Source organism: Ictidomys tridecemlineatus, chromosome 3 (assembly GCF_052094955.1).
Source record: "Ictidomys tridecemlineatus isolate mIctTri1 chromosome 3, mIctTri1.hap1, whole genome shotgun sequence".
In the NCBI taxonomy this organism is placed as follows: domain Eukaryota; kingdom Metazoa; phylum Chordata; class Mammalia; order Rodentia; family Sciuridae; genus Ictidomys; species Ictidomys tridecemlineatus.
The window spans coordinates 130,641,919-130,667,566 of NC_135479.1; the positions used below are offsets into that span (position 1 = coordinate 130,641,919).

Consider the following 25,648-nt stretch of genomic DNA (forward strand, 5'->3'; position numbering starts at 1 on the left):
TGACTAGACAACACAGAAGAAATCCCTAGGCTGTGGTTTTGGGGGGGGGGCTGGCATGTTTGTTTAAATTTCAATTTATGAGTTGACTCAATTATTCTTGAATCATATTTTCTGTATTTCTAAAACATTTTAAGTTACAGGAGACTAACTGCTTCCATAAGACTTTTGTGACCATTTCCATTTATACCTTGTTGGATCTCTTACTCTAATGACTTGGTCTATGTTTCTTGTTTGTTTATTCTTGTTTTAGTAGTACCATATATTTATACTACTATTTTCTCTCATGTTAAATTGAACATACCTTTGAGACAGTGCAAGTGATTTTTAAGATTCTTGTTGGCTGTCCTTTAGAATTAAAGATGGTACCAGGAGTACTGAGTGAATCTTAACTAATTGTGCTATGAAAAAAAGAGCCAGCATTAGTGGTTGCTGTTGTTGCACAGATAGAAGATGTAATGCAAGAAACATTCAGGATACCTGAATAAAAAAGCACTCAGTCACTTCCTGACTGTCACAAATTCCACAACTAGGGACAAATTTCTCAGCCTCAGTTTCTTCATACATGAAAAAGAAGAGTAGATGGTTTTAAATTTTTCTCCCAGCTCTTTGATTCTCTGAGTCATTAATTCTCTGAATGTCTACAACAATCATTGCTTATTTATCTCATTTAGGAAATAACCAGTAGCAGATAACCACCAATAGTGGGATATTGTAGTTGGAATACACATTAAGTAGCGGTAACAGAGTCTCAAAAATTTTGGTGGCTCAAAAAAGGAATATTGTTATTTTGCTCTTAAAGTAGACAGGTGTTCTATAACAGATAGATAGCTCTGATGTGTTAAACTATTCGAAGCCCGAGGTTACATCTGTTTTGTTGCTGTGCCATTACCTAGGATGTTGTCATTGTCTACATGGCAGAAGCTGATTCAGCATGAGAATATGGAGTAGGAGAAGAGTCCAGGACAAGCAGCTTTTTCTTCAAAGGAGGACCTGGGAGTTGCAGACACACTGTCACCCACATCCCATTGGCTAGAACTTACTTATTCATGTGGTCACATCTATAGCCAGGAGAACATAAGGGTCTTTAGCAGAGTAAACGCGTACCCACCTAATCTCCCCAACTCTGTGTGTGTGTGTGTGGGGGGTATTGGGGATTGAATCCAGGGGTGGTCTGCTACTGAGCTACATCTCTAGTCCTTTTACTTTTTTTGAAACAGGGTCTCCCTAAGTTGCTGAGTCTGGGCTTGAACTCGCAGCTCCCAAGTTGCTGAAATTATAGGCACGCACCACCATGCCTGGTTCCCATGTAAACCTTTAAAACAGGGTGGGGAGATCAAGGCTTCTCGAAAAGGGAAGAGAGAAAATTAGATATTGGGAGACAATGTGTACCACTATGCTTTTTGTTATGATTTTAAGTCTCCACAGCAATTTTAAATTTTCTACTTATTGTGTTTTTTATCCAGTAAATAGACTGAAATCAGGGTTTGTGATTTATTTCTATTTGTATACCCAACAAAACATGTTAAGGTATCTTAAACATAGCTCTTTTTATTTAGGTATTATGTTTTCAGTGTATCTAAGTATGCACTATGTTCAGCCTGTTTCCCTACCACTTTGCTCTGCTCTGTCTGCTTATTACTCATCTAGAGAATGTTACATGTAAAGCTTTTAATTCTCAGCCTAGTTGAGGAGCCAGGATTGGAACCTATAGAATAGTAAAATTTAAAAATATATTATAGATTGATTAATTTGAGATGTGTACTACTGGTAGGAAATCTGTCTTTTGTTTCTGTAGGCAGTAATAAAGATAGGACTATCCTATTTGGGGTACTATTATTACATGTAATGGAAAAACAACAGCTTTTCAGTATGACTTCATTATTTGATTTTAAGTGTATCACCTGGGCATAACATATAGGAATGAGTAAATGTTAAAATGGATTTTTTTCTTGAAAGATTTTTTATTTCTTATTTTCTCCCTCCTTTAGTGTTAATGATAAAGATATGACTGAAATCTGAGCGTGAATCTACACATTATAAGCTTGTTTAATCATCGTTGTATAAGGCTCATTTTTAAAACCAAGGCTACTGTCTACAGATTCAGTTCACATCTTATCCTCCCTAACTTCCAGTTCTTTTGCTGCTATACTTATATTATGCACTATAATCTTACATTGGAATGAAAAAGTACGAGCATGAGCCTTCCAGTTTTGTAGTTGATATGGACTACCTTGGCAGAATTGTCCCTGCTTTGTCCTAGCTAGTTTCCCTAACTCCCTCCTCAGCAAGATACAGTTCCAGTCTACCTAATTATTGTAACTGACTTTAATCACCCAGCCCCAAATGATCATTCCATCAGAAATGAAAGAAAGACTTAATTCAGACCTTGGGTTAAAGGGCAGTAGTGCAAATCAGGAGTGGTAGAGCAAACTGTAGCGTTAGGACAGGGTGTGTTTGTGTAAGTACAAGCCTTTCTTCCCTCTACAAACATACCACCTTGCCAAAGACAAGCAAATCACAAGTACTGGCTATAATATGAACTTGGAAGATCAATTCGCAGGCGTTCTTCAGCTTCATCCCACATTCCCAGAGCTCTTACTGAGGCTCAGTGGGAGGCATCTTTGTTTTTGTATATTTTTCTCCTAGGGATTTACATTTTTCTCTAAGGGGTACTAGCACATTTGTTTGCAAAGAGCCTGCTCTTACTTCTCTATGTCAACAGAGGGCAGCAAAGAGCACCACTCTGTAACCTAACCTGTAAGTCTTAAATTGGCTGTCTCTTGTCTCCCTGGTGCCTAGGGGGAAAGTGCATAGGGGGCACTTGTTAAACTGTGATAAGACTGGAGCAGTTATAGAAATGCTGGGTATGTACTAAGAATTTTGATGTGTATAGGATAGTCCCATGCAAGAAGATTTTGCTCCAAATTTCAGTTAATTTCCTTCTGACATTTTCTAACCTTAAGCAAAACATTGCTGTCTGCCCCATGAATTTAGCATTCAAACCATTTTGTGTAGTTACTCATCTCACCAAAGCTCCTTGATACTAGAAACTGACTTTTTCATCATTGCATTGCCACTTTTTAAAATTCAACTTTAGGGTTGGGACATAGTTCAGTGGTAGAGTGCTTTGTCTAGGAGGCCTTGGGTTTTACCTCCAGCACTGCAAAAATAAATAAACAAAAATAGTTTTTAATTTTTACTCATTGAATGATAGAAAACAGGTCTTTATGGAGGGAGTGAAAAGGGTCATGGATAGAATTTAAAAGTTTAGTAAATCTTTAATATGTTACAGAGTTTAGATAAAGCTAGAGTAGATGAACTAATCTCCCTGGGGCCTTGGGATTAGCTACAACTCTATTTTAAAGTACTTTATGAGCTGTAAATTATAGTACAAGAGTGTTTACAAAGAATGTCTAGGGGCTGGGGTTGTGGCTCAGTGGTAGAGACTTCACTTAGCATGTGCAAGGCCCCAGGTTCGATCCTCAGCACCACATAAAAATAAATAAATTAAGGTATTGTGTCCAACTAAACTAAAAAATAATTTTTTTAAAAAAACAGAATGTCTAGGACCATATTTGTTCCTAATTATTATTTCTGGAATTTCAAAATCTACAACTCAAAAAAGAGCACAATATAAAGAAGATAGTTTAGCATAAAAGGCATGTGTTTGTGTAAGTACAAGAATAGCAAAAAATAGATATGTGTTAAATGTGTATGTCATAGAATAGTAATTTTTTAACTTTTTGTACTGCTAGTTAGCTTTTCATTGCTGTGGCAAATACCTGAGAAAAATAACTTAAAGGAGAAAAGATGTATTTGGGTCATGCCTTCAGAGATTTTAGTCCATGGTCAGCAGGTTCCATTGCATTAGGCCTGAGGCAAGGCAGAACATCATGGAGAAACAGCATGGTAGAGAAAAGCTGCTCAGCTCATGGTAGCCAGAAAGCAGAGAGAGGGAGAAAGGAAAGGGACTGGGGATAACATATAGATATGCATTCTCAAGGGCACATCCCCACGGACCACTCCCTTTAACCAGGTCCCACCTCCCATAGCCTCTACTTCCTCCCAGCAGTCCATTCAGCCTCGGTGAATTAACCCATTGAAAATGTCAGTCTTCATGATCTAATCATTTCCCCAAAGCCTTACCTTTGAACATTGCTACCCTTGGGACCAAGTCTTCAATAATTATTGTATGTTTTCTGTCATAATACATTAGTCTGAACTTCCTAGAATCTTATGTAAACTGAATCATAGAAGATGAGTTTTTTTTGTGTGTGTGTGTATGGTTCTGGGGATTGAACCCATGGCCTTGTACATGCAAGGCAAGCACTCTACCAACTGAGCTATGTTCCCAGCCCAAATATACTCTTTTATGTGACTTCTTTCACTCAGTATAACTACTCAGATTAGTCCCCATTGCAACATATATCAATAGAACATTTCTTTTTATTGCTGAATAGTATTTCCATTGTATGGATATACCATGGTTTATTTATTCACATGATGGTGGACGTTTGAGTTGTTTTCATTTGGGAACTATTACAAATGAAGCTACTATAAATGCATGCAAGTCTTCATATGAAAAAAGAGCTGGAAGAGAAGAACTGTATCATCTGGAGGGGATATGTGTAACACTTTTAAGAAACTCTGGCTTTATTTTAACAGTTTCTATGAATGAGAAGATAGAATAGCAGTTCTCCTGAGAGGACCCACCATGCTAGTCATCTTCCTGGGCTACGTTTCTAGCACTCAGCTTGCTCTTACACGCTGTGCATCTAGAGTACCTCCCACTTTGGACACAATAACCTTTAATAATCTCATAATAATCTTACAGATTATCATGTTTTAAAACCCAAGGCTAGATTAAGACCTCTGTAGTCCCAAACACTGAAAAAAATATTACCTCTTGCCGGGCACGGTGGTGTATGCCTGTAATCCCAGTAGCTCAGGAGGCTAAGAGGATTGTGAGTTCAAAGCCAGCCTCAGCAAAAGCAAGGCACTAAGCAACTCAGTGAGAACCTATCTCTAAATAAAATACAAAATATGGCTGGGATGTGGCTCAGGGGTTGAGTGCCCCAAGTTCAATCCCTGGTAAAAAAATAAAAAAATAACCTCTTGCCTAAACATTAATTCAAAATCATTATGCAATGCTAAGAATATTTTATATTTATATATGCATATATAATAAAATTCTCATTTTCTCCCACAATATCAAGTTTGATTTTTAAAAACCAATATACAAATATCTGATTTCATCAAAAGTAAATATTTCAGGTGCCTTTTTTTTCCACTGGGATTCTAAGCACACACATTAGTCTGCCTGGGTAGTCTTGAACAGCTTACTTCATGAAATAGGTTCTAACAGATTGGATTTTCATTTGCCTGTTACCGTTCTTACTGCTATCACAGATGGAGCTGCCAGACACCCTTTATTGCTTATTCACAGACCTGTGGACCGTACTCTTAAAATGGACTTCTTCAATAATTACTGTAGCATAACATTTTAAATGGATAATTATATATATTTCATCATATCCAATTGTTTGGATACTTCTAGTGTGAGACTCCTATTTAAATTCTTTTTTCTTATCAACAGATGAGCATAAGAAAATAGGTTCTGGAATCCACTGTGCTCTCTTTTTTTTCTTTAAACTGGCTTTGTTATTTCAAGTTATTTAACCTTTCTATGCCTTTAACCTTTCATCTTAAAATGGGATTAAAATACTATTTAAATCTTTGTCTGAATTAAGTTAAATATTTATGTAGTGCACTTAGTACAATGCTTGACATATAATAAAAATTGATAGTTTATAGGTATTATTATTGTACTCAACTATTATGCTTGTCTTTATAATGGAAGAGAGTATAATTCAAATTAGTAAATGATGAAACAATTTTTCACTTGGGTCAAAATGGTTTTTGGCAGATTTTTGGCCATTCAGTTTATATTTTGCTTGATCTTAAATTTCTTCAGCATACATAGACTGAAGATCATAGCAGGAGGAAAACCTTAAAGTGGACATTCAGACAAAGAAAATTGACAATTGACTTTAAAATGAAAGCCAGGAAAAGGATAGATTAGAAGAAAAAATTATTTTTTGTAACCTTTGACTAGACAGTAAACAATTTAAGAAATCCAAAGTTGTAGTCTGTCCATCTCAGAATAAGAATAACCAATAAGAAAATGCATGTAATTTAGAGATATAAGAGATAAGTTGAGTTATGGTTTTGGTTATAGGGTTATTGAGTTTGTAGCTAACATTGGTTACCATGATGAGGTACATTGTAATTGCCTCCATTTTTCAGTGAGGCACAGAACAGTTAAGTAACCTTACCTAGGATTTCCAAGTTAATTTATTTTAAAGGTTAAATTAATTTGAGATTAACAGTAGAAATGATTTTTGTGAAAGTCACTGACTTTAAAATATTAAAGATAATAGCCTGGCATGATGGCATGCACTTCTAATCCTAGTCAGGAGACTGAGGTAGGAGGATTGTTTGTTTGAGGCCAATCTGGGCAACATGGTGACCCTGGCTCAATATAAATGAATGAATGAATGAATGAACAAATTAATAAAATCAAAGACAGAGCTTGTTATTGAGAAGAAATGTTTAGTCTTAAGAATGTTATACAAGGAGGATGACAAAGACAATTGCAAAGTGTAATCCCTCACTAAGTGAGAGAAGACAGAATTTGAAAGTTAATCTAGAAAGTATTAAAATTATTAATGTCAGGAAAAGGAACAGGAAATCTGATTTTAATTTGGCTTTGTGGAGTATGATGGGAGATAATGAATAAATGATATTGGTTTAATAAGGCTTCTCTGTTGGCTGCAGTTTACAGAAACTTATAATAAACTGGTTTAAGTGAAAAAAGAGGTGGCGGGGGAGGAGGATGGAATTGACTGCCTTACATATTTGAGAGGTCCAACAGAGTAAGTGGCTAAGTTAGTCTCTGTTATCAGGAGTCTGTCTTCTTCCCTTTACTCCTCTGGGCTACTTTCCTCTGTCCTATATATGAACCAAGATGACAATCATTTGCTTATACAGTTCTTATAGCTAGTAACCTGATAAAACAAATGTTCATTTCTTCTCCAATAACTGTCGCAAACATCCTGGAGATGAGTTAGTTGATACTCATTGGCTGGTTTGGGTCATGTGTCTATCCTTTCACTAACTAAGGAGATGAGTTTCAGCCTCGTGCCGCCTTCTCACTCCTCCAGCCCTAGCTTCAAGTGGGGGAAGATACAGTTCCCTCAAATGGAGAAGGTATAGGTGTAAACTTAAAAAGGTCAACATCCATACTCTGATGTTTGGATCTTCATTATCTTGCCTGTGCTGTGAGGTTGAAGTAGAAATGTCAATTTGTATCTAGCTAATGTGAACAAATTGAGATAGAAAAACAGAATTTAGATGGTTAAGAGGTTAAGATTTATTTTTCATGTGAGTACTCAGAAAGTAAGTAGTTTCTCTGTCCCTCCACCTCTTTTTTTTTTTTTTTTTTTTTTTTTTTGGTGCTGGGACTTCAACCCAGGGCCTTGAGCATGCCAAGCACACACTGTACTACTGAGGTACACTCCCAGCCAAGAAAGTATTATGAATTTTATGTATAAGAATAATGTATGAAGTTTCATTTTACTCTTTCAATGTGTAAAATGCCTTTATAAATGCCAGATATTATTTTTAGTCCTACAAAGGTTTGGTATATGGCATCTTGCCATAATCTGCATATTATGGAACGGTGTATTTTGAGAATGTTAAATATTTTATTAATTGAGAAATCCATTTGCTTTTGATTTGCTTCAGTGCGTTTGCAGTATCGATAAAAGAAGAATTCTTACATCCTTCATTTATAGTCATCCTTTTGACAAGGATAATACATTAAAATGTCATTAAGCTGTTAAGATTTATTCTAAATGGCATATAAAATTTCAAGCAATTGCTTTTCTTTGGTTGACTAGATGTTTTATTATCCTTTGAAAAAACATATTAAAGAGTTCAAATCCAGTTAACTCATGATATTTTTCTAAGTTTGCCATCATTGTGTGTACTTTTAGTTTTCCTTTATCAGAAAGATGATTGTAGAATTTATCACAAGACTTATTTTTTTAAAAGTTAACAGATACGCATTTAGTATAAATCTTTATTTGTCCTCTATCTTTTCAAGAAGGATTTGAGGTGCTTATGAAGGATGTATATATACAACAAGGTTAACAAAAGGGAAATCAAACTCAAAACAAGGAAGACAAAGCAAAAATGCTAATCACAAAAGCATTTATAGAGAATATAAAGTTAGCTCTGAGTTTCCCAGCAGCAGGGACAGAAAAATGGGGAATTCAGCAAATTACACCATTGTTCTATAAAAGGTGGACATCAAATAATTTTGCAAGAACAGAAAGCTCCCTGGTATTAAGTTGTAATATGAATTCCTTATGTGAATTTAACATTTAACATTCTAGGATGGAAGTAGAGAACTTTGACCAGTATTCCCACCTAGCAGACGGATCACTTTCCATATTAGTTCATATCATTTTATAAAACTATATCTTTTTTAAAAAAATGTTTTTTATTTGTCAATGAACCTTTATTTGATTTATTGATACTTGGTGCTGAGAATCGAACCCAGTGCCTCACAAGTTGACAATGCAAAAGCAATATGGCTCTTCCTTATAATAATTCTTCAAAAAAGGAAATCTGTAAGACTCAATGATATTGATTCTGCTGAGGGATACTAGATTAACTTAGAAAGCATGTAGCTTTTTGATTATTTCCTTTATATAGTGATAGATTTTAAGGATACTTATAAGAATGTTTTTCCTTAGATGTTTCTTAAGAATCACTTTTTCAGACAGGAATTTATTGAGAGCTGAACAGAAAAAAAAATAGTCTGCTGAAATCTTTGAAATTCACTTGTTGACTAAGGATCCTAATATTTTGGATAGAAAACGGTAGGTTAACATTAACATTTAACATTCTAGGATGGAAATAGTGAATTTTGACCAGTATTCCTACCTAGTAGACGGATCACTTTCCATATTAGTTCATATCATTTATAAAACTATATCTTTTTTTAAAAAAATATTTTTTAGTTGTCAATGAACCTTTATTTTATTTATTGATATGTGGTGCTGAGAATTGAACCCAGTGCCTCACACATGCTATGCAAGCACTTTGCCATTGAGCCACAACCGCAGCCCCAAAACTATATCTTTATGTAAAAATAAATATTTAGCTGCCTAAAAAAGAAAAAGAACAGACTTCTTGATCAGCTGGCTTAACTCCCTGAAGGTTTTTCTCCTTTGATTAAGAACCTGTGAGACAATTCCCCAATCTCTTTAAGGAAAATAATTTGGATTAGTTTTTCTTTGGAAGAAGTGTCCCTAATAGATATTTTTTAAAATATCCTGAAAGGGCCTGCTCAAGTTTTATTATAAACACACATAAATTTTTTTTATTATTCCATATAATTTTGATTCCTAGATCTGCACAACTGTTGAAATTTCCCTTGCTGAGTGAGTAGAAGAGTCATGGTATTTGGATAATAACAACAAACAAAATAGGTACTGTGTTATTTTTTTTTATCTTCTATATGCTGGTACTGTACTAAACTTTTTATATATGTTACTTTATTGAATGTTCCAATTTTATTTTTATCCCCATATAACTAAGGCAAAAATTGAAACTCAAGTCTTTCTGGAATTATATAACTAAGAAGTGGCAGAGACAGCATGTGAACCCACATCTTTTAACCAGCTTTTATCACTACATTCTGATGCCTGTGAAGGAAATCTGAGTCTTCATGCATTAGCATTTGAGGTCACTATACTCTTTATTTTCTCTAGTATTTTTGACAAAAGTTGCCACTGAGTCATGAGACTTTCAACTTCTCTTAAATTCTAGCTTAAATGAGTCATTTTCCTTTTTTAAGAATACAATTTCCTCAAAAAACAAAAACTAGAATTGTTTATATTTTTTTAAGAGAGAGGAGAGAGAGAGAGAGAGAGAGAGAGAGAGAGAGAGAAAGAATTTTTAATATTTATTTTTTAGTTCTCGGCGGACACAACATCTTTGTTGGTATGTGGTGCTGAGGATCGAACCCGGGCCGCACGCATGCCAGGCGAGCGTGCTACCGCTTGAGCCACATCCCCAGCCCTGTTTATATTTTTATGACAGAACAGTTGTATGCCGCAGTCTGGCTGGGCACAATTCAGGAGTCACTTGTCAAAAGAAACTAACTTTATTTTTAGAACTACAAACGCCAAACAAAACAGCTCCTCAGGGAAAAAACCCTCAGAGCCCAACTGCCACCACCGGCTTCCACAAGCCTCTCACCCCCACACCACCCTCTCAACCTCCCACAATCCTCCTGCTCTTGAGGCCGATTGGCTGGGTTGCGTGGGCAGAGCCAAAGAAGTCCCCCAATGAGCAGCTCCGTGGAGGAGCCAATCAGCTAGATGTTGCTGGGGCCGCTGTGAGCCAATCATCAGCTGGCAGTCTGAAGGGCAGGGAAACAGCCCAATGAACATCACCGCAGAGGAGCCAATCAACTAGATGTTGCTGGGGCCACTGTGAGCCAATCATCAACTGGCAGTCTGAAGGGCAGGGAAACAGCCCAATGAACATCACCGCAGAGGAGCCAATCAGCTAGATGTTGCTGGGGCCGCTGTAAGCCAATCATCAGCCGGCAGCTGGAAGTTTGCTGGCAGCTGGATCATCAGCCGGCAGCTGGAAGTTTGCTGGCAGCTGGAAGTTTGCTGGGGCCCCTTTGGCTGTGGCTCTCAACAGTTGTACCTTAATTTCTTTCTATACTTAGATTTTTATCTAGAAATGAGTTTCTAATATCTCTTCGGTAAGGAGACCATCATCATCTTCCAGTCATTATTGAAATTTGAAGAGGTTCATTTGGTTCTTAAAAGAACTTATTCACCTCGATAATGGTTTTGTAGTTCTCCATGCTCAGCAGGCCCACATGCTGAAATAAAAATTTACTTGTGATCAGTGCCACATACCTGTAATCCTGGCTACTTGGAAGGCTGAGCCAGAAGGTTCATTTGAACCCAGGAGTTAGGGACCAGCCCTGGCCAAATAGAACCTATCTCAAAAAAAAAATTACTTATGATTTCCTATTTCTATATGTAAACTGTCCCATATGATAGCTACCAACACATGACTATTTTAAAATTAATATTTAATAAAGTTAAAAATTCAACTCCTCAAGCACACTCAGCACATTCAAATGCTCAGTAGCCACATGTGGCTGTGATATTAGTGCAAGTTATTGAACATTTCCATCACCACAAGAAGTTCTCTTGGGCAGTGCTGTTCTAGTGGTTACATTTTTCATGCCTCCTCCACCTTCCTCTGCTCCCCAAACAATAATGGCTTCCTTCAAGAATTACTTCTACAGCTTCCATAGCTTATCTTCCCAATGGTTTTGCATGATATTTTACATGGAGGAGTCTTTGTTGGTTCAGTTATTTCTGTGGTACAGCAAAGTATGTTAACCCAGATCAAGTTTATCTTACTAAAGTGGCAAGGCCATAAAGTCAGCTAGTTTTCATTTGCCAGATTATATACTGAACCAACAATTTTGGGTAACTGTTACAAGAAGCACTTATAGACCTGTTTTGTTGAATTACTGCAGAGACTACCCCCACCCTTTGTTGACTTATAAGTAGTAATGATGCTACTACTGAACCTTACAAATGTGTTAGCTTTTATAACAATTTTGGCTCTGTTTTTTAAAATCATTTTTATTTGTTCTTTTTAGTTATACATGACAGTAGAATGTATATCATGAATACATGGAGTATAACTTCCCACTCTCGTGGTTGTACAAGAAGTGAAGTTACACTGCTCACGTATTCATATATGAACATAGGAGAGTTATGTCTGATTCATTCTACTGTCTTTCCCATTCCCGTCCTTCCTCCCTCTCCCTCAATTCTCCTCTGTTTACCTTCAAATGCCATAATTTCATTCTTCTTTATGGATGAGTAATGGTCCATTCTGTATATGTACCACATTTTTTTATCCTTTTGTCTACTGAAGGGCACCTAGGTTGGTTCCATAGCTTAGCTATTGTTAATTGAGCTGCCATGAACATTGATGTGACTGTGTCACTACCACATGATGATTTTAAAATCCCTTGGGTATATGCCAATGAGTGGGATATCTGGGTGTCAAATGGTGGTTCCATTTCAGGTTTTCTGAGGAATCTCCATACTGCTTTCCAGAGTGGTTGTACCAATTTGCAGTCCCACCAGCAATGTATGAGTGTACCTTTTCTCCCACATTCTCACCAATATTTATTGTTGCTTGTATTCTTTTTTTTTTTTTTTTGTGGTTCTGGAAATTGAACCCAGGGCCTCGTGCATGTGAGGCAAGTATTTTACCAACTGAGCTATATCCCCAGCCCATTGCTTGTATTTTTGATAATTGCCATTCTGACTGGAGTGAAGTGAAATCTCAATGTAGTTTTAATTTCTCTACTTTCTAGTGATGTTGAACACTTTTTCATATATGTGTGGGGCATTCGTGTTTCTTCTGTGAAATGTCTGTTCAGTCCTTTGCCTATTTATTGATTTTTTGGGGGGTATTAATTTTTTTAGTTCTTCATAAGTCCTGGAGATTAATGCTCTATCTGAGGTGCAGATGGCAAAGATTTTTCTCCCTTTATGCAGGGTCTCTCTTCATGTTCTTGATTGTTTCCTTTGCTTTTAAGAATTTTTTTAGTTTGATATGATCTAATTTATTGATTCTTGATTTTACTTCTTACATTTTAAGAGTCTTGTTGAGGCATTTAGTTCCTAAACCAACATGATGGAGTTTTTTTTTTTTTTTTTTTTGTTTTTTTGGGGGTTTTTTTTGCATCAGGGATTGAACTCAGGGGCACTAGACCCCTGAGCCAGGTCCCCAGACCTGTTTTGTATTTTATTTAGAGATAGGGTCTCACTGAATTGCTTAGCACCTTGCTGTTGCTGAGGCTGGTTTTGAACTCACAATCCTCCTGCCTCAGCCTCTCGAGCTGCTGGGTTTACAGGCCTGCACCACTGCACTCTGCCATGATGGAGATTTGGGCCTACTTTTTCGTTTAGTAGGTAAGGGTCTCTGATCTAATGCCCATGTCCTGGATCTACTTTGTACCTTTATTTATTTTTAATATGTTGCTGAAGATCAAACCCAGGGCCTCACACATGTCAGGCAAATGCTCTAATACTGAGCCACAACCCAGACCCCTTGATTCACTTTGAGTTGAGTTTTATGCAGGGTAAGAGATAGGGCTCTAATTTAATTTTATTACATATGGATTTCCAGTTTTCCTAGTACCATTTGTTGAAGAGGCTATCTTTTCTCCAATGTATGCTTGTGGCACCTTTGTCTAATAAGAGATAACTGTCTTTATGTGGATTTATCTCTGGGTCTTCTGTACCATTGGCCTTCATGTCTGTTTTGGTGACAATACCATGCCATTTTGGTTTCTATAGCTCTGTAGTATAATTTAAGGTCTGGTATTGTGATACCTCCTGCTCCACTTTTCTTACTGAGAATTGCTTTGGCTGTTCTGGGTCTCTTATTCCTCAAATGAGTTTCATGACTAATTTTTATATTTCTATGAAGAATGGCATTAGAATTTTAATGGGAACTGCATTAAATCTGTATAGCACTTTTGATAGTGTGGCCATTTTGACAATATTGATTCTGCCTATCCAAGAACATGAGAGATCTTTCTAACTTCTAAGGTCTTCTTCAAGTTCTTTCTTTAGTGTTCTATAGTTTTCATTGTAGAGGTCTTTCACCTCTTTTATTAGATTGACTCCTAAGTATTTTATTTTAATTTTTTTAAGGCCATGGTGAATGGGATAGTTGTACTATTTTCTCTTTCAGTTGATTCATCACTGATGTATAGGAACGTAATTGATTTGTGGTGTTAATTTTGTATTCTGCTACTTAAGTTCTAGAAGTTTTCTGATGGTGTTTGTTGAGTCTTCTAAATATAGAATCATGTCATCAGCAAATAGGGATAGATTGAGTTCTTCTTTTTCTATTCTGAGTCCTTCAATTTCTTTCTTCTAATTGCTCTGGCTAGAGTTTCCAGGACTATATTGAATAGAAGTGGTGAAAGAGGGCATCCCTGTGTTCTACTTCTTCAAGGGAATGCTTTTAGTTTTCCTCCTTTTAGAATGATGTTGGCCTTAGGCTTAGCATATATAGCTTTTACAATGTTGAGTTATGTTCTTACTATCCCTAGTTTTTCTAGTGTTTTGAACATGAATCAATGCTGTATTTTGTCATTGCTTTTTCTGCACCTATTGAGATGATCATGTGATTCTTGTCTTTAAGTCTATTGATGTGAAGAATTATGTTTATTGATTTCTGTATGCTGAACCAACCTTGCATCTCTGGGATGAATCCCACTTGATCATGGTGCACTATCTTTTTAATATGTTTTTGAATGCAATTTTTGGCTGTATTTTTTTAAAGTAGCTTTATTAAGGTATGATTGACATACAGAAAGCTGCAGATATTTAATGTATACAATTTGATGAGCTTGTTGACCATCAGATTGGCATAGTTCACAATAGGACTATGCAGACTATTGATTCCTGTTATTAATGTACACGACTTGAGAAGAAAAAATGTTTTTTAAAGATCAGACTCTTTTAATATATCCTGATTATATATATATATATATATATATATATATATATATATATATATATATATATCCTGGTGTGGTGGCACATTCTTGTAATCCCAGCTGCTTGGGAGGCTAAGGCAGGAGGATCACAAGTTCAAAGCCAGCTTCAGCAACTTAGTAAAGTCCTAAGCAATTTAGTGAGACCCTATCTCTAAAATAAATAAATAAATAAATAAATAAAAGGGCTGAGGATGTGACTGAATGGTTGAGAGCCCCTGGTTCATTCCCTTGTATAAAAAAAAAAAAAGAAGAACATACACATTCTTCATCATCTTTCCATTTATTGGTTCTAAAATAACCTTGGTACATGGATATATTAATATAAGCCCACATGTGGTACCCTCAGACCTACTGTTAATGTACCAATACTACATTGGCCTTGAGTACTCCTATTTTATATGGATAAACTTTTTTGGTATATCTTTTCTGCAACGATGTTCCACAATAAACTCTTTTGGAGAAATTTATTGACTATGTTTTCAGTGATATTTTTGTGTTTGAGCATATAGTGCATATAGTACACATACCTTTGTTGTGTATAAAATAATCCTGGAAAGTGTCTTTTTCCAAATGAATAAAGCAGTGTGTGATACTTAGTAGTGGTTAGGTTTGGACCCTCCAGAACTACATAAAGCAGGCAACTATGTTCCTTCTCTTGGCTGTGCAAATTATCTCAGAGAGAGAGAAAGCAGATGTCTGTGCAGAATGTTCTTGGTCACTGGACACCTAATAATTAAGGTCTTATATTGACCACTATTGTTCTAGTTTTGAGGATTTGGGGACATTTCCCAAGTTCAAAAGACTCATGGACAGTATTTGTAAAGTGTTGGTAACTGTGAAGTAAAATGATGGGGAATACAGTAATAAATTATTTCTCTCTACTTTGGCATAACTTTTTAAGAATTTAAAGAGTAAAGAAATGCCATGGCACATGCCAGTAGGTCGGGAAGCTGAGGCAGGAGGATCACAAGTTCAAAGCCAGCCTCAGCAACTTAGTGAGGCCCCACGCCACTCAGTGAGACTCAAAATATATAAAGGGCAGGGGATGTGGCTCAGTGGTTGAGTGCCCAGTACTAAAAAAATTTTTAAATTAAAATAAATGCAAGAGCCCTTTGGGAGAATTTAATACAGTTGTTTTTTCTGATGATAATAAGAAGACTTCCTACCAAAACCACAATTTGCTTGGATTTATTAAGAGGCCTTTTGGAGCCCTGTCTTAATTGAATGTCAGAAGTTGAGTAAAACAATGAAGGAATGCTGTACCTTATTGAAACATAGCAATAAATTACTGTTCCACACTCACTTTTGACATACCAAGAAAAGGTTAGTAACATGTTACTATTATACAAAGCAATTAGATTTATGTAATATTGTCTTATGTATTTATATTTCTTAGTCACTAGATTATTAATCTCATGCACTGATTTGGTGTTACAAGTCATGTTGCCATTGTTCATCGGTTTTAGAAACTATTTCCCTGACTTTGATTTGTTTTTATCACGTCAGACATATTGCTGAACAGCAAGAAAGGGGTTAAAAAATAGCTCTAATGAATAAAAGATGTGACATTCGTCTGCATGCATTTTTGTAGTATTGATCACACCATAATTCTATTTTGAGTCCCTCATTTAATAGCAATAATAATGTTTTCGTGACTATCACAGCTTCTCTCTCTCCCTCTCTCTCTCTCAACACACACACACACACACACACACACACACACACACACACACACACACACACACACACACACACACACACACACACACACACACACACACCTACCTCTCAAGCTGCCAGTCTGTCTTAAGGCAGTGGCAGACGCCTGATTGGCAGGCTCTGTTTATTCTGTGACCAGATTCCTTCTAAAAGAAGGCTGGCCATGACTGCCTGAAGCCTATTGGCTGGACATACTCAGGACCCTCCCCCTCCCCCCACCCCCGCCTTTTTTTTTTTTTTTTTCCATGGCACACACCACAGCAAAGTCTGTGCGGAATCCTAAACCAGCCCAATTTACATCCATTCATGAATCTGTGACGTCAGCAAGCCTTTGGGCTCCTTTGCGGTGGGCTGGAGGATTGTGCGGGTGGAATCCCCCTCCCCCTTTATTTTTCTAATTCTGCAAGTCTCTGTAATAACCTTCCATCTTTTTAAAGCAAGAAAATGGAACAGCATGTGTAGGAATTCTTCATTGTTGTGAGTATTGCACTCTATTTTTCTGTTTCATCACTATTTATCTCACAAGGACAGATGGAGAATGTATTTGTGATTTGGGGTGATTAGAAAATTGATATTATTGAGGGAGAGACGGTGAGAGAGACAGAGGCGGAGAGAAACCTGAAACCCGGTTACAGCTAGGAGCCGCTGAAACTGACAGCTGGTTTTCCTTTGCTTGTCTGCCTGCTAGACGTGGACATTTTTCATTTACGGATCTGCACGTTACCTCTGGATGCTGGCTTGGCTTTCCTTAAAGGGAGATTCATTTCTCTTTGAGATAATGTGGGTGGCATTAGAGGAAAAGCAGAGAACACTAGAAAGGTGCTGTGGAAAGTGAGGCTAGCAAGACAGAGCAGGTTCTATGCTGTGGAGCACTTGCCTTCCCTGCCGCGGTCCTTTCCATCCCTATTCACCCTTCACCTTGCCTTTGTTTCATAATTGTGTAACAATCAATAACTTGAGAGCCCACTTTGAGGAAGATAAATACTTCTTGCTAACCATTTTTCAGCAGCTTTCATGATGGGAGTTATAGGGTTATATTTATATGTATTTGGAGCTCTTCTTATGTCACTCCATATACTTTATTTATATCATCAAAGACCTAAAAACCTGCACCAGAAGCAAAAAAGAAATTACCCTTAAATTCTAATTTTTTAAAATACCCCTAATGAAGTGATTTCCTGCTAAGCTCCAAAATTTTATTGCATAGAAAAGAAGATGAATATTTTTCTAAGATGAACTTCCAACTTTAAATAGTTTATTACACTGTGTTTAGGAAATATGGAAAAGTTCTGTTGTGTGACATGTATGAAGTTGATTTTATAGTTTGCTTGTAGTTTTAACAAAAAGTATCTGTGATTGAATTTATTTTCCAAGCCTCTGTTTATTCTGGTGGAAGTTATGATACTAAAAAAGAGGGATGTGACATTGTGACATGTTCTGCCCCTGGGGCAACTCCTCAACCCAAATAATCTTGTAGCATTTTCCAACTATCTCACTTTGAGCATTTTATATGCTAGTCAGCAACATGCCCTTGTTTTTTCTTTCTAGTGAGAGAGACATCAAAATGCCAGTTATTATTATCTAGCCTTATGTTTACCTTGTGCAATCAATATAGTTTGAGACTTTCATATTATAATCTTTTCTCATGAGCAGTGCTTCTAAATTATGGCTCTAATGATATCTTTTGAATTGTTCTTAATGAATCTTTCTAACTGTAAACTAATTTAATTTCAAAATTATCATACCTAAGGATGTAGCACTTTCTTTTGTTTCTCAGATTGGCGTCTCACTTCCTGATTTTGTTTTTCTGAGTGTATTGAACTTGCTCAAGTTATGGAAGGGAAAACCTCTCCCTAATTTCATAACAAATCTTTGTCCTATACTCAGACTATTGTGGTTTATTTGCTGGGTTGAACAAACAAGATAATGTTTCAGACAAAATTCCCTATATTTGTAAACATCTTCACTTATTTGAGCATTTTCCTTTTTTGTGTGTGTACCTTTAGAGACTTTGAAAGTAGCAATTTCAAGCTTATTTTTAATTATTGATGTTTACCAGATCAAAGATCAAATTCTTGACATTCAAAAAATATTGTGTTTTTGGGCTGGAGGAATAGCTCAGTGGTAGTGCATGAGGCCCTGGGTTTAGTCCCTGGCACTGGAAAAAAAATATTGTGTCTATATAACTAAACTCATGTTAAAAAATGTTCACCAGGGGTTGGTGATGAAACTCCATGGTAGAATGCTTGCCTAGCATGCACAAGACCCTGAGTTCAATTCCCAGCACCCCCCCCCAAAAAAAAAAGAAAGAAAGAAATGTTCACTAGACTCTTCTATGCACATCTTGCCAAAAGAGAGTATTACTTCCTTGAAAGAAATACAGTCTGCACTTGGATTTGTTAAAGTAAAACTGTCCCTTTAAGGCACAGGGTGGATGTAGAATCCCCTTTCTCCCTACTCCTAGTGGCTGTGTTCCAGATTATATTTATTTTCATGTATAGTGTACTTGTAGGAAAAAAACAATAACTCTTAATTGTTTAATATCAAACAATAAAATCCTGTGTATCAGTGACTGTCAATAGATGGCTTTCTGTTTAAAAATTGAAACTACTCCAGAAGAAGGAATTAATTTATTTAGTAAACAAAGTCAGTCAAACCAGAACCATGTCCTGGGGAACTGTCAAAAGAATGGTTCCTAAGGGCCAGAGGCCACATACACTGGTATATGACAGAACAACCATACTTTGATGGTGGAACCGGTCAGTTTGGTTTGCTCTGTCTACCTGCTTTCTTTCTATGTGCTACAGCTGAATTAATTGCTTGGGGAGCTCAAATGAATCAAGATAGCCAAGACAACAAATCTGCCAAGTGGCAACCTGACTCTTATAATTTTGATTAAAATGAAGAGTCCCCAAGAATACTCTGCTGCTCTAAAACAAACAAAAAGTCATTCAAATATAACACACTCCTATTCTGTCCTGGTTATTATTCTGTAAAGATATGGAAGAGACAAAGATTTAGAAGATACAATCTTTACTCCCAAGGAATCTAGAAGGTAAGTTATCAGAAATAGGCTTTCACATTAGAATTACCTGTGGAACTTTTCCTCCCTCTCCCTCCCTCCCTCCCTTCCTTGCTCTTATTTTCACTACTCAGTAGTTTTCAGTATTCACAGAGTTGAGCAAACATCACCACACTCAACTCTAGAACATTTTCCTCATCACAAAAAGAAACCACATACCCATTAGCAGTCACTCCTCATTTCTCCTAACCCCAGCCCTAGACAACCATGGAGCTACTTTTTCTATAAATAGATTTGCCTGTTCTGGACATTCATATAAATGAAATCATATAATATGTGGTCTTTTGTGTTTAGTTTCTTAATGTAGTGTTTTCAAAGTTCATCCATGTTAGTATGGATCAGTACTTTATATCTTTTTATTGCCAAATAATATTTTACACTTACCTTTCATCTGTTGATGGACATTTGGATTGTCTGTGCTTTTTTTTGCTATTAGTAATACATTCATGTACAAGTTTTGTATGAGCATGTTTTCATTTTGGGAGTGGAATTTCTGGGTCATATAATAACTATAGGCTTAACATTTTGAGGGGATACTGGCTGCAGCATTTTACATTTCCATCAGCCATGTATTAGGCTTCCAATTTTTCCACATCCTCGTGAGCATCTGTTAATGTCTATCTTTTTAAATAGAGCCATTTTAATGAATTTGAAGTGGCATTTCCTTGTGGTTTTTGGTTTGTATTTCCCCAATAATTAATGATGTCGAGCATTTTTTTTTTTTGTACTGGATATTGAATTTAGGAGCATTTTACCACTGAGCTCCATCCCCAGCCCTATTTTGTATTTTTTTAGAGACAGGGTCTCACTGAGTTGCTTAGTACCTCGAAGTGGCTGAGGCTAGCTTTTAACTCTCCATCCTCCTGCCTCAGCCTCCTGAGCTGCTGGGATTACAGGCATGCACCAAGCCCACTCAAGCATCTTTTTAATGTGCTTATTGCCTCTCTGTGTATTTTTTTTTAGAAATGTCTATTCAACCCTTTTTCTATGTTAAAAATTAAATAATTTATGTCTTTATTATTAAGAGTCCTTTCCATATGCTGGATACAAGCTCTTTATCAAATATATGATTTGCAGATATTTTCTCTCTCTGAGGTGTCTTTTCACTTTCTTGATGATAGCATTTAAAATTTAGTTTATTATTTTTTCTTTTGTTATTTGTGATTTTGGTGTCATATCAAAAGCAGTGTTGCCTAACTCAAGTTCATTAAGAGTTTCTTTTATGTTTTCTTCTAAGCATTTATATTTTTAACTCTACATTTAGGTCTATAATCCATTTTGAGTTAATTTTTCATATGGTATAAGAAAGAGGTTTAACTTCATTCTTTTGAATGTGGCTATCCAGTTGTTCCAGTAATATTTATTTAAAAGACTGTTATTCCCCTTGTTGAAATATCTTGGCATCTTATCAGAAAATTAAAAGAAATTGATGATGCCATAATTACCCCTCTAGAGATTCATATTTAATTGGTCTGTGGTGGGGCCCAGTCATCTGTATTTCTTAAAAGCTCCTCTGATGATTCTAATGTGTATCCAGGGCTGAAAACTATTGGCATGGATACAGGGTTAGTCTTATAAAAGAAGAGAGACACTTTCTGAATCGGGAGAGAGAATGAGCAAAAACATGGAGTTCTGACATGAAAGGGGGGAAGAAAGGAAAATTAAGAAGATTCATACCAGAAAGCATAGAATTTCTTGTTAATCGGGGAGTGAAGGTATCATTAGAGGTTTTGTGAAATATGTCAAATTAAAGGAAGATTGGGAGCTAATATTTATTAAGCACTTTCTACATGCCTTTAAAACTGCTAGGAGTTTTTACATATATAATTTTATTTAAAATATAATCCTCATGATATGAACTAGGTTCTTTTATCCCCATTTTCCCATTGAGGAAAAAGACTTAGAAAGGCTGCTGACTCAACCAGAGATACCAGGTCGTGAATGTTATACTCCATTTTCAAACATAGCTCTAATTCTTAATCCTATTCTATTTCTTCTGTATACCATGGAGTTTTGAGTATTGAATAGATTTAATATCTTCTCTAGCACTGCTAGGGGCTGGACAAAGATAAGTTGGAGGGTGGTGGTCATAAAAGGTTGAGGGTTGGTACAGCAGGTGCATCCATGGGGGAGATAAGATGATAGAAGTAAAGAGGATTATCATGTCACAGATAATTGCGGTGAGCCCCAACTGGCTTGAGGGTCTAAGGGCAACATAATGGCTATGAAAGAATGATTGAAGAGGATGACAGGGAAACCATGAGGGGATAGACAATGAACCAAGTAGAACTGGCAACTGTAGAGGAGGTGGTATTCATTTTTTCATTCATTTAAGCAACACATTTGAGTATTTATTATGTGTTCTAGGTACATAGCAGTGAATAAGATGGACAAAAATTCTTGTTCTTTGGGGTTTATTTTATTCCAATGGAGGGACAGGAGCAGTAAATAAATAAATTATGTTTAGCAATAAATGTCAAAGAGAAAAATAAAGGTAGAAGGGGGTTAGAGATGCTGGAGGTAGGGTAAAGTGAAAAGGGACTTCTTCATTGTGTTGTTTATTTGCAGATATGGCTTCCTCAAAGAGATGAATGACCATCAAACAGAGCTGTCAGTGATTGACCAAATCAGGCATCTTGGAAGTATAAAGAGTTTCTTCTAAGTCCTAAAACTCAAAGTGAATTTTTAGTATTAACTTATTATTCATTTATACCCAGTGCCTGGCACAGAATACACTCCATAAACATTTGTTTATTGTATAAATGCCTTTTCAGGGAGCTGGGAAACTAATGATTGTTTTACTAGGTGGAGGCCAGGGCAGGGGCACTGCTTAGAGAGCTCTTTCAAATTTTGCTTGCCACTCCATTGGGATAGATCCTAAATGTGTATATGGATGTGGTGTATCCTTCTATCATGTCAACACTGACAATCACCACATGGTAGCCATAGTTAACAAGGGGGTATGTTCTATTCTCAGATGAACTGCACAGAGAACCACCAGTGTAGGCAATGCTGGAGACACTTAAATTTGTTTTGCTTTTTACACTTTGCCAGGAGAATCATAAATACCACTTTGAACAAAGGGTGAGTTGAACCCTTGGTTTATAGTTAATAAAGCTTTATTATTTGACCACTCACCTGCCTTCTCCTTTATCTAGATAATTAATTGTATTAAAATAGATAAAAATCAACATTTGTTTAACCTGTTAAAAGGCACAACGATGCAATGGAAAAAGAGTTGAACTAAGCGAGTAAGGCCTTCTAAGCCTCTCAGGTCATCCTTGGCAAGGCAGTTGCCCTCCCGGTTGTTATGTTTCTCCTCAGCTTTGGTTTTAACATATGAGATGAAGAAATTGTTCCTAATGATCCCAAATGTTTCTGGTTTTTTTTTTAAACTCTGAAAATGTAGGATTCTGTTTGTTACTTGCCAACATCAAATAGGCAATTGACAATTTCTAAGGCAGTCTGATGTAAATCTACTTTTATTCCGATTCTTTCACAGTACTTTTATAGAAGTTTAACCTCCATGGAATGTTGCTACTGCTAAGGAGGAGAAGAGTGTCAGAGGGTTTCAGATGGAGATATCTGGGCAAGACAGAAAGGTTAAATAACTTTCACATTTGCCCAGGGAGTTCTTTATGAGCAAGAAAGGGTCCTGAATGGATATGACCTTTCCATCTTTGGGTATGCCCATTATAAATGCCATTTATCTTAGTCATTGTTCTCTATAGTCAAAAGAGAGCCTTTGTTGGACTGGTGATTTGGGTGGTCTGGGCTATTAGGGATGTGCCAGAAGATAATCCAATAATCTCAGTTTGGTTGTGTGTTGTAGCCTTCCTTGTGACCTTTATTAGTGTTCTTAAGTGCAATTCATCATATTGGCTGTTTCTGTCCATCCTTCATTTTTTTTTATCGTCTTTTAATTCAGGCTCAAGCTTGATAAAGGATGAAGACTGTATTAAATCAGAAAATGAAGACCACCTATAATGAGTCTTTACAAAAACAAGATTCTATTATTTTGTATAACAGTTGCTGGCTTTTGAAAACTATTTTCATAATTCCCCAAATAACAAGTTGTTGATGGATAAGTGTTTTGGATCTGGAGATTTGTCAAAGAAAAAAATTAAATTGCATTTAAAAATTAAATTTAAAAATAACAAAACAGAAAACCCCCTTTTCATTTTTATGTTCATTAGTCCAGAATTTTTCTTACATCTTTTTTCATTTGTGTAATTGTCAAGCAGAGAGAGCCGATGCCTAGTCTTAACTGCTGTAATATTTTAATATAATGGTTCCATTTAGTAACAATACTTTATCTGTGTGGCAGTGTGGTAAAAAAAAAAAAATCTTGAAAAAAGCAATAGTGTATTGCAGGGAAACCCAAAGAGAATGTTCAGTAACTGCAATTTTAATTATTTAAAATTTTTAAGGAAAGACAATGTAGGACTTTCTGCTGACAGATGGTGATTGTCTCCAGTGTGCTAATTTGTATCGTGATTTCCTGGGCTAGGGGTAATGATAGAACTGAGCAGTTCTAAGAGAACATTTTAGTGAAATTCCGGATTCGAAAAAGGTCAGAGAAGTGAAAGAATGAGTTGATTGAGGGTGAAGGACTGAGGAAGGAGCCAAAGATGAAGGACTGAAGAAAGGTGATAGGACAAAAAAGAACAGAGCCCAGGGACACGGTGCTGAGTGGATGAGGCAGGTGGCAGCCAGGACAGCAGTTTTCACCTTAAACTAAAGGGAGTGGATCTGGGACCCAGACTGAAAAAAGACTCTATTTTAGAGTCCTAAAGGGGGCTGTCACAGTTACTATTACTAAAGAGGGCTCAATTTGCAAAATAAGCCCACTGAGGCTTCTTATTACCCTGAGGCACTGTGCCTGCATTTTTAGTAGCTGGCCCGCCTGCCTTTAATGGGACACATTAGGCTATCTGCAGGCGTGGATAACCATGGATAATTGAGACTAGTGAGATAAAGCTCACCAAAACACAAAGCCAGGATTGCATTTTCCTGAGAAAATAATCTCTCGGTGAAAGTGAGATTAAGCATTTTACTAATTACCAATTATTTTCTCTCACATAACAAATTTAAATACATATGCACACTAAGGAGAAACAGATGCAATGTACCTTTGGATATTTCCTGTCACTTCTTTTAGACTTAAATTATGGACTCACTTTAATCTTTGTTAGCATAGAAACTCCTGGGAAATATCCACCTGACAGTACAGCTGTTAGGGCTCAAGAGCCAATTTGAAAACAAATTTTACCACTTTGCTAGCCCCACACCCCCTTTCTGGCTATCTTTGAGCAGAATCCCTTCCATCTGTTTGTCTATAAAAAAATAACTGAACATTTGCTTTATACTGCTAGCATTAATTTTTGAAGCTATGCTCTAATCTAATCTTAAAGTATTCTCAGGGACCTGGAGACCAGATTAGGTTTCTTGAAGAAAGAAAAACAATCACATAATCCTTTTTATTTTCTGCAATGATTTCTCCATGACACATTGAAACAGAACTTACCACAAACCATCATCTATTCTTCTTTGATCAGGCTATCTACATTACTCCCAGTGTGTTGGTGCCTAAGTACCAGCTACTCCAGGAAACTGAGGAACAGAAGGGTTGCTTGAGCTCAAAAGAGCTTGAAGCCAGCTTGGGTCTGAATGAATGAATAAATGAATGAATGAAGGGAGTATCTGCATTGATAAGTATTTCTTTTAACTGAATCTTACCCTTTTGTTACTGGCTTTTGTTAGAGTACAATCTTTTAAATTTAATTCATTCATTTATTTGTTCTAATTTGTTATACATGACAGCAGAATGCACTTCAATTCATATACACATATGAGCACAATTTTTCATTTCTCTGGTTGTATACAAAGTAAGAATTCAACTTCTTTTGCCACAAATTGTTTTCTAAATAGGCTTTGCCTTCTCTCTGCCAACTGTTTAAAAAGCTATGAAGCAGTTCATGGTAGCACACACATAATCCCAGAGATTTAAGAGGCTGAGGTAGGAGGATTGCAAGTTCAGAGCCAGCTTTAGCGACTCATCGAGGCTCCAAGCAACTCAGGGAGATCCTGTCTCAAAAAAAAAAAAAAATATATATATATATATATAAAATGTTGGGGATGTGGCT

At 36.4% G+C, this 25,648-nt stretch overlaps 1 protein-coding gene across 7 annotated transcripts in view; it reads left to right on the forward strand.

Moving 5' to 3' along the window:
- Positions 1-25,648, forward strand: part of Map3k13 (mitogen-activated protein kinase kinase kinase 13) — a 168,701-nt gene that overhangs the window by 55,104 nt on the left and 87,949 nt on the right. The window contains exon 2 of one of the 7 annotated variants that reach the window (XM_078043817.1): positions 9,481-9,560. The exons of 5 other annotated variants lie outside the window; for them this stretch is intronic. The gene's annotated coding sequence lies outside the window, so the exon portion shown is untranslated. Of the gene's footprint in view, positions 1-9,480; positions 9,561-16,642; positions 16,898-25,648 lie in introns of those variants that run through there. One more of the 7 variants, XM_005331023.4, reaches the window with a different exon arrangement.